A 15020-nucleotide genomic window follows, 5' to 3' on the forward strand; every position below is an offset into this window, starting at 1 on the left:
TACCTCTGTGATCTTCCTCCCCAAGCTGCACAGTCCCAGGGCAATTATGAGAAAAACATCAGACAAATCCCAGTTGTTGGACAGTCTATAAAATGTCTGACCAGAATTCCTCAGAACTGTTAAGGTCATCACAAAGAAAGTCTGAGAAGCTGACTGAGTCAAAAACACCAGCCAAGAAAAGCCTGAGGAGACTTGTTGACTAAATGTAATGTGGTATTATCGATGGTATCCTGGAACAAAAAAAAAAGATTACATAACAGCTAAGGAAATCTGAGTAAAGTATGGACTCCAGTTAATAATAATGCAGCAGGGCTTCCCTGGTGGCTCAGTGGTAAATGGGCTCGATCCCTGATTTGGGAAGATCCCACATGCCTTAGAGCGTGTGGGACCGAGCAGCGCAACTGTTGAGCCTGTGCTCTAGAGCCCAGGAGCTGCAGCTACTGAAGTGCACATGTCTGTGACCTGTGCTCCGCAACAAGAGAAGCCGCCACCATGAGGAGCCTGCGCACTGCCACTAGAGAGTAGCCCCCACCCACAGCAACCAGAGAAAAGGCACAGCAATGAAGACCCAGCACGGCTATAAATAAATAATAGCTATAAATAAGTAAATAATAAGTAAAATTATTTTTTAAAAATGCAGCAGTATTGGTTCATTAATTGTGACAAATATACCACTCTAATAATGCTAATAATGAGGGAAACTGTATGATGTATATGAGATTTTTCTTTGTATTATCCCCACAATTTTTCTTTAATCTAAAACTATTCCACAACAAAAAGTTTGTTTTAAAAAGCCAATTTCCCACTAAAAAGAAGCAGAGCTTTTTGGAGAAATGGCTAATTTCTGGTCTGAGGAATAAAAAATGTACAGTAAAAGCCTGAAGCATCTTGTTATTCTAGAAAGCAAGGAAGTTCTCAAAAAAAATCTGCTGGATTATGTCAAAAGGACATAGGGAGCTGGCACAAAGAGACTCTTCTTGGTAAAAAAACTGGACACCATAAGCATTCACAAGAACATTTACAGCAATCGATGGGAATGCACTTAACATATTTTTCAAATCATGATCTCATAAGAGATTTTACAGAGAAAGTGAAAAACATTCTTATATATTCTGAAAATTGGCAATATAAAGGGAAAGAATTAAGCTTTATCCTATCTTTTCCATATGGACTGTTTCAGGCAACCAAATGGCACTTCTTCACTCTTTGTTACCTATGGTCCTTGAACCTGGATCTAAGCAAGCTTTAGAGCTAACTTAAAATTACAGGAAATATGGAGGATAGAGGAACAAGTTAAGTTAACCATTAAGAAGCAAATAAATAAGAATGGCTCACACTCTTTTAATTATTCAACAAGACAATTGCATAGGGAAAAGGAAGGGCTCTAGATTCAAAGAAATGTGACGTAACCAAAATAATGTGTTCCCCTTATATAGATTCTAATTAAAACAAGCTTATTATAAAAATGAATTTTAAAAGATAATTAGGAAAATCTGAATATGAACCAAGGAATTGTTATTACTTTATTTGGTATGAAAATGGCATTGAGGTTATGTAAGAAAATGTTCATATTTGTTAGCGATGGATAGTGAAGTTGCAAGGATGAAATGATATGAAGCCTACTTCAAAGTAATGAATCAAAAAAGAGAAAGGGATAGATGAAGCAAGTGTTGCAAAATCTTGATAATCGAAGTATCTAAATAATGTGTTGTTTTTGTTGTTTAGTTGTTAAGCTGTATCCAACTCTTTTGGCTCCTCTGTCTATGAGATTTTCTGGGCAAGAATACTGGAGTGGGTTGCTATTTCCTTCTCTAGGAATCTTCCCAACCTAGAGATCAAACCTGCCTCTTTTGAACTGGCAGGCAAGTTCTTTTATCACTGAGCCACCAGGGAAGCCCGATGGATATATAGCTGTTAATTATACTCTTCCCTCTATTTGGAATATGTTTGAAAATAATCATTAATCTTTTTGAAGAGCAAGTTGCAGAGCAGAAGACATACATCATATTCCATTTTTGTAGCCAGTGTGGTGGGCTCTATGATACACTGCCCAGATCTCCCTTTACTGAGGACTTGACCTGGCTGATGCCTTCAGCTGTCAGCCCCTTCAGAGATTGCTTCAGCTGTAGAGAGCTGCCTTGACCAGGGTCATACCACTTTTTGAGGTGGCAAGTTCCAATGACTGACTGATGTGGCAGTATAAAGCCCTGGCCCTCTCAGCCCAACTTAGTACAACTCTGAAGGATCATTCTTGCTCCAGAGAACCCTGTGGGATTGGCTAAGGCAGTTGTGGAGTCTGCATGATGACATGACATCCCTCTATTGATCTTGTCTGCTTCCTTTCTCTAGATGTTGAGCCCAAGGACAAGTCTCAATAAACACTGTGCATTAACTACTTACAAAACTCAAGACATGGAAGCAACCTCAATGTCCATAGACAGAGGAATGGATACAAAAGATGTAGTATATGTATATATGATGGAACACAGCCATAAAAAAGAATGCAATGATGCCATTTGTAGCAACAAGGATGGACCTAGAGATTATCATACCAAGTGAAGTAAATCAGAAAGAGAAAGACAAATACTGTATGATATCACTTATATGATATCGAGGGGAACCTAAAATATGGCACAAATGAACATATTTATGAAACAGAAACATATTCAGACATAGAAAACAGGCTTATAGTTGCCAAAGGGAGAGAAGGAGTGGGAGAGGAATGGATTGGGAGTTTGGGATTAGAGGTGCAAACTATTATATTAATATATAGAATAGATAAACAACAGGTCCTACTATACATAATACAGGGAACTGTATTCAATATCCAGTAATAAAGCATAATGGAAAAGAATATGAAAAAGAATATGTGTGATAACTGAATCGCTGCTGGATAGTAAGAACTGACACAACATTGTAAATCAACTATACATCAATAGAATAAATTTAAAAACAAAACACAGGGCTGCCCAGGTGGCTCAGTGGTAAAGAATCCTCCTGCCAGTACAGGAGAGTCCAGTTCGAGCCCTGGTCTGGGACAATCCCACGTGCTGTTGAGTAACTAAGCCCATGTGCCACAACTACTGAGCCTGTGCCCTAGGGCCTGTGTTACACAGCACGAAAGTAGCCCCTGCTCACCACAACTAGAGAAAAACCCTCACAGCAACGAAGACCCAGCACAGATCAAATAAATAAAATTATTTTAAAATAAATAAGTAAATAAAAATAAGAAAAAGCACTGTGCATGCTAAATTCCACCTCAGAGTCTGCTTCCCTGGGAATCCTATTTGTGACAGTCTGATGTCATAAATTTGGAAAACTCAGCAATGGTCACAGGAGTGGAAAAGGTCAGTTTTCATTCCAATCCCAAAGAAAGGTAATGCCAAAGAATGCTCAAACTATCGCACAATTGCACTCATCTCACGCTAGTAAAGTAATGCTCAAAATTCTCCAAGCCAGGCTTCAGCAATACGTGAACCGTGAACTTTCAGATGCTCAAGCTGGTTTTACACAGAGGAACCAGAGATCAAATTGCCAACATCCGCTGGATCATGGAAAAAGCAAGAGAGTTCCAGAAAAACATCTACTTCTGCTTTATTGACTATGCCAAAGCCTTTGACTGTGTGGATCACAATAAACTGTGGAAAATTCTGAAAGAGATGGGAATACCAGACCACCTGACCTGCCTCTTGAGAAACCTATATGCAGGTCAGGAAGCAACAGTTAGAACTGGACAACGAACAACAGACTGGTTCCAAATAGGAAAAGGAGTACGTCAAGGCTGTATATTGTCACCCTGCTTATTTAACTTATATGCAGAGTACATCATGAGAAACGCTGGGCTGGAAGAAGCACAAGCTGAAATCAAGATTGCCAGGAGAAATATCAATAACCTCACATATGCAGATGACACCACCCTTATGGCAGAAAGTGAAGAGGAACTAAAGAGCCTCTTGGTAAAAGTGAAAGAAGAGAGTGAAAAAGTTAGCTTAAAACTCAACATTCAGAAAACTAAGATCATGGCATCTGGTCCCATCACTTAATGGAAAACAGATGGGGAAACAGTGGAACCAGTGTCAGACTTTATTTTTGGGGGCTCCAAAATCACTGCTGGAGAAGGCAATGGCACCCCTCTCCAGTACTCTTGCCTGGCAAATCCCATGGACGGAGGAGCCTGGAGGGCTGCAGTCCAGGGGGTCGCGAAGAGTTGGACACGACTGAGAGATTTCACTTTTGCTTTTCACTTTCATGCATTGGAGAAGGAAATGGCAACCCACTCCAGTGTTCTTGCCTGGAGAATCCCAGGAACGGGGAAGCCTGGTGGGCTGCCGTCTATGGGGTCGCACAGAGTCGGACACGACTGAAGCGACTTAGCAGCAGCAGCAGCAGCAAAATCACTGCAGATGGTGATTGCAGCCATGAAATTAAAAGATGTTTACTCCTTGGAAGGAAAGTTATGACCAACCTAGATAGCATATTCAAAAGCAGAGACATTACTTTGCCAACAAAGGTCCGTCTAGTCAAGGCTATGGTTTTTCCAGTGGTCATGTATGGATGTGAGAGTTGGACTGTGAAGAAAGCTGAGTGCAGAAGAATTAATGCTTTTGAACTGTGGTGTTGGAGAAGACTCTTGAGAGTCCCTTGGACTGCAAGGAGATCCAACCAGTCCATTCTAAAGGAGACCAGTCCTGGGTGTTCATTGGAAGGACTGATGCTGAAGCTGAAACTCCAGTACTTTGGCCACCTCATGCGAAGAGTTGACTCATTGGAAAAGACTCTGATGCTGGGAGGGATTGGGGGCAGGAGGAGAAGGGGACGACAGAGAATCAGATGGCTGGATGTTAGTTTGAGTGAACTCCGGGAGTTGGTGATGGACAGGGAGGCCTGGAGTGCTTCGATTCATGGGGTGGCAAAGAGTCGGACACAACTGAGCGACTGAACTGAACTGATGGGCTGGATTGTATCCCACTCTAAAATTCATATGTTGAGGTCCTAACCTCCAGTAGCTCAGAAGGTGATTTTTCTTAGAGATAGGGTCTCTAAGGAGGATTAAAGCGAGGTCATTAGAGTGGGCCCTCATCCCCTGGGATTCTTATAAAAGGGGGAAACTTGGACATATCTGAATTGTGGGAACACGTGCAAAGTTCTCTTGCAGAGTTTGGCATTACAAGAGAAGGAAGTATGGGGACTTCCCTGGAGATCCAGCAGTTAAGATTCTGTGCTTTCACTGTTGGGGGCGCAGAGTCAATCTCTGGCTGGGAAGTTGGGGAACTAAGATCCCACATGTCTCATAGCACAGCCAAAAAAAAGAGAACAATAATAACAAGAGAAGGAAGTATGGGCAAACACAGAAATCTGTTTCCTTTTATAAGGACCGAAGTACACATAGGAGACTTTCTTGGTAACATTCACTTCTGGTCCTTCTGGGCGTCCTTAATGGCCAGTGGAACACGACATGGTCGGGGGGAACCCTGCTTCCATTCACAATGCTTCAGGAAACAGGTTGCTCATATGAACTCAATGATGAACACCTGAAATGACTCATTTATGTAATTTTGAGAAGAGATTCAGATTTCTTTAATTCCAAAATGTTGACTTGCAGTGGAAAACAATGTGATTCACCTCATTCTCCATCTTGCCAGAAAATAGGATTAGTGTTTTACCTCAGAACAGTAATATGAGGCTTAATGTTTCAGAGGAGGTTTTTGATGAGTGGTATTTAAGAAATTCAACCTGTTTGAGCTGCAACTGAGGTCAACTGTTTTCTTGTTTAGCTAAACAGGAATTCTATTTTGCTCTTCCTTTAGTACCGGCCTGGGTGCCTGGTACTCCCTCAGAGGCCAATAGTCCTGGCCCTCTCACCTGAAGGTGATAATGAGGCTTCCTGAAGTCATAGCGAGGCAGGTCACTGCCCCTCTGCCCCTTGCGTGGTTGCCACTGGAGGGTATGCCTTTCCTGCTCTGGGGTCCTGAGCCCTTTTTCCATAAGGAACGCTCTCCATACCCAGGAGGGTCACTTAGGGCTGAGCAGCTTCAAAAAGGCAATTAACATTAAGTGGGAAAGCAGTCCAGTCTCAAAAACCTGGCAGCCAGCGGACTGCAGCTCAAATCACACATCTAAACATTGGGAGTAGGGAACAATGAAAAGGAACAATTGCTTAGCGGACACTGAAAACCTATTTTCCTAAGGCTACAATCATGTCTCTCTCTTTTAACCCCAAGATAAAGGACACGGTTGAAGCTCTTCTCAGAAAGCAGGTGGGATTGAGGAGATTTATTTGTGACTTACTGGAATCACAAACAGAAGCTTTTATTGTTGATAGCTAGGCTGGGTGGCTGCCAGGAGACACATCACAGAGGAGCTGGGCTGCCAAGTCCTGACACACAAAGAGAGCTGACCTAGTCCTTTTTTATGCTGACTGCCTACTTAGAAATTATATCAGAGAACGGTATTGAAAGACCCAGTGATTTAAGACAATTATGGAGACGTTAGAGCAATCCTAATTCCAAGGGACCATTTAAAGGGAAGTGGTGAATTGGTATATTAGCTTTATGTGGAACCACTGTTCAGTTTCTGTAGAGAAACTGCCCTGAGACAGCTCTACATGGCCAGACATTCAGTACCATCATCTTCCTCCTCCTTGGAAACTACAGATTTAAGTTCAAACTTTCAGCAAATGCCTCCTAGAAACCACCAGGGGAAAACATTGTTAACCAGTAATTACAGGCTAGGGAATATTTTTCAGATTCTGAAATGTAAGTCAGAGGGAGAAAGGGACAGTGTGTGCATGCTGGGAGGTTTGGGGAAGAAGAAAGAGAGCAGGGGAGGGGAGAGAGAAAGATCAAGTTTTTAGGTGAAGAGTAAAAGCAGAGACATTACTTGGTCAACAAAGATCCGTCTAGTCAAGGCTATGGTTTTTCCAGTAGTCATGTATGAATGTGAGAGTTGGACTATAAAGAAAGCTCAGCGTCGAAGAATTGATGCTTTTGAACTGTGGTGTTAGAGAAGACTCTTGAGAGTCCCTTGGACTGCAAGGAGATCCAACCAATCCATCCTAAAGGAGACCAGTCCTGGGTGTTCATTGGAAGGGCTGATGCTGAAGCTGAAACTCTGGTATTTTGGCCACCTGATGCGAAGAGCTAACTCATTTGAAAAGACCCTGATGTTTGGAAAGATTGAAGGCAGGACGAGAAGGGGACGACAGAAGATGAGATGGCATCATCGACTCAATGGACATGAGTTGGGGTAAACTCCAGGAGTTGGTGATGGACAGGGAGGCCTGGTGTGCTGTGGTTCATGGGGTCGCAAAGAGTCAGACACGACTGAGCGACTGAACTGAACTGAATCTACACTATGGGCTTCCCTGGTGGCTCAGCAGTAAAGAATCTGCCAATACAGGAGATGTGGGTTTGATCCCTGGATCAGGAAGATCCCCTGGAGGGGAAATCTTGTCTGGGAAATCCCATGGACAGAGGAGTCTGGCCGGCTACAGTCCATGGGGTCGCAAAAGAGTTGGACAGGACTTAGTGACTAAACAACAGCAAATCTACAATGTGGAGTAAGACATAGGTCTTCTTAGACACAACAGAATCCTAAGATGGTGGGGCTAGAAAGAGCTCTAGAGATGATTTTCCTGTCCTTCACTGGTCATTTTACTAATGAGGAAAAGTGGAGCGATCTGTCCAAAGAGGAAGTGCCAAGTGGTGACGCAACAGGGCTGGAAGGCAGGTGCTCACTCTTATCACGAAACCCTAACTTCCCATCCATCTGTGTGTGATTCCCACCTTGCCTGACAGCTCTGGCCCCTCATCCATCAGAGGTTTTGGACAAAGGGAACAATTAGCAGGTGGGATTCTGACTCAGTACAATTACCTTCCAGCCTCTGTCTTATATCATCTCATCCTAAAATAAGTAAATCAATTCTGTTTTTCCACCAGCTCTTATTTTCTTAATATTTCATTTGGAAAATATGACACTTAAGTATAAAAGAAGAGGAATAGCCCTAAAGAATATTTTTACAAAACAATTCACATTCTATGATCTTTTATTATGGTATGGATCCACACATAGCCAACACTTGTAGTATCATCTGCTGCAGTCTCATGTCCCCTCCCCCACCTGCAATAAGTTTGTTCTTTGTAGTAACCTGAGTCCCAAGGATTTTACCAGAATGCAGTCCAGGGACCACAAAGGACTTAAGGTAATGGCTCTTCCAGATAAACTGATTGAAACCATTTAATTTGTAGAACACTGGGGGAGGGGCATTCATGGTAATTGGTATAATATAAAACATAATAATAGTGTTTGTCTAGAGCTCAGCCTTGGGTCTTTAATTACCTTCTTCTCACCTTTATCATCATCTTGTACTCTACTAGACATACTGTCGCCTCAACTACCAACAGGCCAATACAGTAATTTATGTTTATTTCTTTGAGGTACACACAGTCAAACACAAGAATGACACAAATGGGGACTATTTAGTTTGGATTCTTAGCAGATGGCTGGTAGCTAGCACCCAGAATCCTCCAGGCGTCTGAGTTGTATCTTGTCATCCAATGCTTATTACCTGTTTCCTTATAGAGGAAGGGAGGTAATCCTCTTGCTTTCCTCACCTGGTCTCCAGGACCTAGGTGAGGGCATATATGGAGAAATGATGAGATATTCTTCAAAACTGGAGAGGTAAAATTGTCCACATAAATGTTTTAAAATGATTAATGTCTGTATAAATACACCCTTTTGCCTCAACACAAGAATTTCTGATTCTTTCAGGAATCTAAAAGAAATGTAAGGGACTTCGCTGGCGGTCCAGTGGTTAAGACACCGTGCTTCCACTGCAGGGGTCCGATTTTGATCCCTGACCAGGGAACTGAGATTTCACATGTCACATGGCCAAAAAATAAAAGACAATAAAAAGAAGAAATTTACATGTGACCAACTAAGTCAGCAAAAATTAATTTTTAGGCATCTACTCAGTGGCTTCCCAGGTGGCTCAGTGTAAAGAATCTGCCTGCCAATGAAGATCCCTTGGAGAAGGAAATGCAGCCCACTCCAGTATTCTTGCCTGGGAAACCCCTTGGACAGAGGGGCCTGGCGGGCTACCATCCATGGGGTTGCAAAGAGTTGGACACGACTGAGCACGCACTCAGTGACGCAGTGACTCAGTGTTCAGTGATACGCCTAGTAGTAGGGAGGTTAATGGTAATAGCTGGTGTTTACTGAGTTCTTACAGCGTGCCAAGCATCAGCTGAGCATTAGCATGTGAGCTGCCTCATTTGCCCTTATAGCCACTCCTGTGAGATAGGTCCCGTTACCATGTCCATCTTAAACATTAGGAACTAAGGCACAGAGAAGGTAGTCATTTGCCCAATGTCATACAGCTGGCAAGTGGGACAGCCAGGATTTGAGCATAGTTTGATTCCAGAATTTATGATCTTAAGAAACTATACATCATGATTCCCACCTTCAGTAAATTTATAGTCCAGTTGGGTGAAACATGTCTAACACACATTAAAATGATTGTAAATTATGTTAGATGCACATATATAATCAAGAGCTAAATTAGATGCTGTCAACTGTGAATGCTTCAGAAGTTCAGGAGGCACAGGGAGCCATGGATCAGGCAGGCAGGGTTTCTTGAAGCTGAGCCTTGAATTGTCTCTGAAATGTGCACAGAGAAAAGACCACCTCAGGCAAGAAGGAGGCAAAAGAGCTGGAAGCAAGAGTGAGCAAGACCTGTGCAGGAGGAGGAAGCACTCAGCCTGACCACAGCTGTGTGGGGCTGAAGGGAGGGGCTGGACTGGCTATGAAGTCCTTTAAAGCAGAGCAGAGTTTAGGCTTGTGCGGCAGCAGGGAGGGAGTCATTAAAGGCCCTGGATCAATAAAACCATATGGGGATATCCCATTAGAAAAAGAATGTTTAAGGAAGATGTGCTTGGCAGGATATAGAAGATCCCTCTTATTAAAATCCACCAATTAAAGATAAACACAAAGCTTAGAAAAACATGTATGAAATTACTCTAAATTGTTACCAATTCTTATTCTCAAGTTCACTGTTTATTCTGTATAATCTTTGATTTATTTTTATACTTATTTCACATGAGCAAGTTCTACCAATTCGATCTCTACAATACTTTTCACAGTTGTCTATTTCTTTATACTTCCTTGCCATTACTTTAGTTTGGCTACCTACCATCTTAAGGGAGAAGGGAGGAGTCAGAGAAGCCTTCCTGGAAGAGATGACATTTTTCCAGAGTTCTGAATATTTAGTAAGAATTTGCCAGGTATGAAGGAAGGAAAAGCAAGAGAGTTCCAGAAAAACATCTATTTCTGCTTTATTGACTATGCCAAAGCCTTTGACTGTGTGGATCACAATAAACTGTGGAAAATTCTGAAAGAGATGGGAATACCAGACCACCTGACCTGCCTCTTGAGAAACCTATATGCAGGTCAGGAAGCAACAGTTAGAACTGGACAACGAACAACAGACTGGTTCCAAATAGGAAAAGGAGTACGTCAAGGCTGTATATTGTCACCCTGCTTATTTAACTTATATGCAGAGTACATCATGAGAAACGCTGGGCTGGAAGAAGCACAAGCTGGAATCAAGATTGCTGGGAGAAATATCAATAACCTCAAATATGCAGATGACACCACCCTTATGGCAGAAAGTGAAGAGGAACTAAAAAGCCTCTTGATGAATGTGAAAGAGGAGAGTGAAAAGTTGGCTTAAAGCTCAACATTCAGAAAACTAAGATCATGGCATCTGGTCCCATCACTTCATGGGAAATAGATGGGGAAACAGTGGAAACCAGTGTCAGACTTTGTTTTTTGGGGCTCCAAAATCACTGCAGATGGTGACTGCAGCCATGAAATTAAAAGACGCTTACTCCTTGGAAGGAAAGTTATGACCAACCTGGATAGCATATTCAAAAGCAGAGACATTGCTTTGCCAACACAGGTCCGTCTAGTCAAGGCTATGGTTTTTCTTGTGGTCATGTATGGATGTGAGAGTTGGACTGTGAAGAAAGCTGAGCGCCGAAGAATTGATGCTTTTGAACTGTGGTGTTGGAGAAGACTCCTGAGAGTCCCTTGGACTGCAAGGAGATCCAACCAGTCCATCCTAAAGGAGATCAGTCCTGGGTGTTCATTGGAAGGACTGATGCTGAAGCTGAAACTCCAATACTTTGGCCACTTCATGCGAAGAGTTGACTCATTGGAAAAGACCCTGATGCTGGGAGTGATTGGAGGCAGGAGGAGAAGGGGACGACAGAGGATGAGATGGCTGGATGGCATCACCGACTTGATGCACATGAGTTTGAGTGAACTCGGGGAGTTGGCGATGGACAGGGAGGCCTGGCATGCTGGTCACAAAGAGTCGGGCACGACTGAGCAACTGAGCTGAACTGAACTGAAGGAAGGAGTTAGGAATGGGGATGGGATTGAGAAGGTGGGAATAAGATGGAGGGGGAGAAAGGGATAGCATAATGGGCAGAAGAAAGCAAAAAACAAAGTAACAGACACAGAATTTAGTGCTAGACCTCAAGCGATGCAATAAGAAAAATTAAAGGTGGTGTTAACTTAGTGACAGGGATCACTAGTGGTTGGTGAGGGCCCAAAGATTTCAGGCTGGAAAACTGATGACCTTGTTATGTGGTATCTAAACATTAGATCATGATGTCACTTCTTAGGACTTCCATGGTGGTCCAATGGTTAAGAGTCCACCTGCCAACGCAGGGGACACAGGTTTGTTCTCTGGTCCGTGAGGCAACTAAGCCCACATGCCACAACTGCTAAAGCCTGTGTGACTCAGAGCACATGCTCCACAACAGGAGAAGCCACTGCAATGAGAAGCCCATGCACCGAAACTAGAGAGTAGCCCCTGCTCCCCGAAACTAGAGAGAATGTCTGCACATAGCACAAAGACCCAGTACAGCCAAAAATAAGTAAATACATATATTTCTTTTTAAAAGTCACCTCTTACACCCTGGAAGACAGACAGCCTCCAGTGTGGGGGATACAAAGTTGCCCTTGAAAAGATGATGTATGAGCCAGGCCTTGAACACACAATTTGGCCTTCTCAGTGGAGGGAACAATCTTGGCAAAGGCACCATGTTTGGTGGCAAGAAGAACAAGGATCCTAAATGCCAGACTAAGCTCTGGGAAGATTAATCTCTTTGAGGGTATGGGGTGCTGGGAAATATACCTAAGTAGGGATAAACTAAATTAAAGGATAAGATCCATTTGGAAACTATGTATTATTTTAGAGATATGTTGAAAAATAAATTAAGTAAACAATTTAAATTATCTTTCAGAATCCAGTGAGAAGTTAGTGCTAGATTTTTTTAAAACAATCTTATTGGGATATAATTCATATACCATACAATTCATATCTTGAAAGTGTACAGTTCAGTGGTAATATATTCAGAGTTACACAAACATTGCCACAATTAATTTTAGAACATTTTTCACCACCTCCCCAAAGAAGCCCATTTCTAAAAAACAAAAAAAAAAGAAGCCCATTTCTACCCTTTCTGCCAGCTCCTGGTAATTTACTAGTTTACTCCTATCAGTGTGGGGTTGTTTACTTTGGACATTTCATATAAAAGGATTCATAGAATATGTGATCTTTTGTGACTGACTTCTTTTATAAATGCTAGATTTTGCAACTTCATGATTTGTCATTAAATAACCAATGGTTATACATTTTCAATTGTATTAGGAAGTAATAATAGTAAATATTCAGAAAACAGTCAGTGGGGCAGGACAGTAGTGTAAGGATAAAGACTCCAGGCCAGGAATCAGGAGGTTTGAGTTCTTGTCTTTTTTCTGCTCTTAATGAGGTGTGTGATCCTGAGCAAGGCAGCACCTCTCTGGGCCCCAGGTCACTATCTGTAAGATAAGAGGAATGGAATTAGAACAGCCATTCTTAACCTTTAACATACAGTAGAATTGCATGTGAAGCTTTTTGAAAAATAAGCAATCCTGGGATCTCACCCCAAGATATTTCAAAAGCTTCTAAGGTGAGTTTGTTGCTTGACAGGCGTTAGGAATTTCAGGGCTTACGTGTTCTTTAGGTTTCCTTCAGATATGACATCCTATGAGGTAACTTTATTTACCAGTGCATTTTGCCTAGACCCATAGCTGTGCCTTTTGTGAAGTCCCTCTGTCTGTGGTCAGTAATTACATCCAATGTGAGGTCCTTGTGATGATGCTCTGGATACAGCAGTTGCTGGTGGCAGTGGTCCTGGGGGCCTGACTTGACTCATTGTGAGTCATAGTAATAACCAAGAGCAATTTGCCTTCCCAAATACTTCCCTCTCTACCGAGGACAGAAATAACTGAAAACAAGGAACAAGCTATGTGAGTAAATAGCATACATATGGGGTGTTGCTAAGCACTGAAATCTGTGAATGTGTGTGTGTGAGAGAGAGACAGAGGGAGAGAGAGGCAGATGGAGAGAGAATACTTGATGTTTTAAAAGCCCATTTCCCCCTAGACAGCTGGTCAAATTCCTAACTTGTGAGGCTACTTTAAACAAGATGGGAAGAGATACTGAACACTTTTAGGGAAGTCTTGAGTTCCGTACTTTCTGTTTACAAGAAAAATGTAGACATTTGACCTTCTCTTTGAGTATTAGCAGTTCGTCACTCCCATTCCTCTTTATCTCTCTTCAGCTGCCAAACTCCTTCCTAAAGTGGGAGAAGGCGAAGCTAAAATTATAAGCCTGGCCTCCACTTAAGAAAAAGTAGAGAAAGAAACCTCACAAATGTAAATGAATTAACACTCACTATTACCTAATATGCAGTGTTCAAAACAGCCAGGGAGAGTTGCTTGCTTCCTAATTTAGTTTAGTTACAAAATCAGTCTTCAGTGCATGGTTTTGTGGCCATCTTACGTGCGTGTGTGCTAAGTCACTTCAGTCATGGCTGGCTCTTTGTGACCCCATGGACTTAACCCGCAAGGCTCCTCTGTCCATAGAATTCTCCACGCAAGAGTACTGGAGTGGGTTGCCATGCCTTCTCCTCCTCAAAGCTTCCTTTTACTACGTATGAAATAATTTTATTCCATAAATCTTATAACATTTTGGCTTTTGAGTTTACTTTATCTAATGATTTTCATGTCCTTTATTTCCCTTCATCCCACTTATCTTTATGCACAATTTTCTGCTGTATAGTTTTTCATATTTTAATATCTCTGAAATCAGGAAGTACCTCACAAACAGTGGTATCTGAAGTTCAGTGAAATATGGTAAGTTCTTTTTTTTTTTTTTTTTTGGTAAGTTCTTTTTTGAGTGAGCTTTTTTACCTCCTGCCATCCACTGAATGAGGTTCTTCCTTCCAACCATTTAGTTCTAATTCATAAATTTCATAACAGTGAAAGTTGCTCAGTCCATAGAATTCTCCAGGTCAGAATACTGGAGTGGGTAGCCTTTCCTTTCTCCAGGGAATCTTCCCAACCCAGGGATCGAATCCAGGTCTCCTTCATTGCAGGTGGATTCTTTACCAGCTGAGCCACAAGGGAAGCCCAAGAATACTGGAACGGGTAGCTTATCCTTTCTCCAGCGGATCTTCTGACCCAGGAATTGAACCAGGGTCTCCTGCATTGCAGGCGGATTCTTTACCAACTGAGCTATCAGGGAAGTCCTTAAATCTCATAAAAGTCTTACATTATTTTTGTGAAACTATTTGACATTAGTATAATTCCAATAGCACTCTGACATATATATTCATAAGAAGTGACACATAAGTCTACCTTATTTTAATGACTATATAATATTCTATTCTCTGAATAGAATTTTATTAGCTAGTCCCTATTGATATTGCAAATAATGTTCAGATAGACATGCTTTGTATACTTACCTAGTTATTTCCCTAGGATGCATGTCTAAAAGCAGAGAATGATTACCTGTATTACTGGTACAATGCAGCAAGCTTTCCTCTCCCTATGTTTTCATGTGATAAAGGGGCTGTAAACCTTTATTTCCAGACCAATGATGATCTTTTCCTTTCTCTTATTCTTTT

At 41.9% G+C, this 15020-nt stretch overlaps 2 long non-coding RNA genes across 2 annotated transcripts in view; one reads left to right on the forward strand and one right to left on the reverse strand.

Moving 5' to 3' along the window:
- LOC102405491 overlaps positions 1 to 15020 on the forward strand; it is a 75619-nt gene that overhangs the window by 15343 nt on the left and 45256 nt on the right. The gene's annotated exons all lie outside the window — the stretch shown is intronic.
- On the reverse strand, positions 12699 to 13248 carry LOC123333297. Its single transcript, XR_006550593.2, has 2 exons — positions 13116 to 13248; positions 12699 to 12888 (listed from the first exon to the last, which is right to left on the reverse strand). It is a non-coding gene; the product is annotated as an uncharacterized LOC123333297 (long non-coding RNA).

Source organism: Bubalus bubalis, chromosome 4, assembly GCF_019923935.1.
Source record: "Bubalus bubalis isolate 160015118507 breed Murrah chromosome 4, NDDB_SH_1, whole genome shotgun sequence".
Taxonomy (NCBI): Eukaryota; Metazoa; Chordata; class Mammalia; order Artiodactyla; family Bovidae; genus Bubalus; species Bubalus bubalis.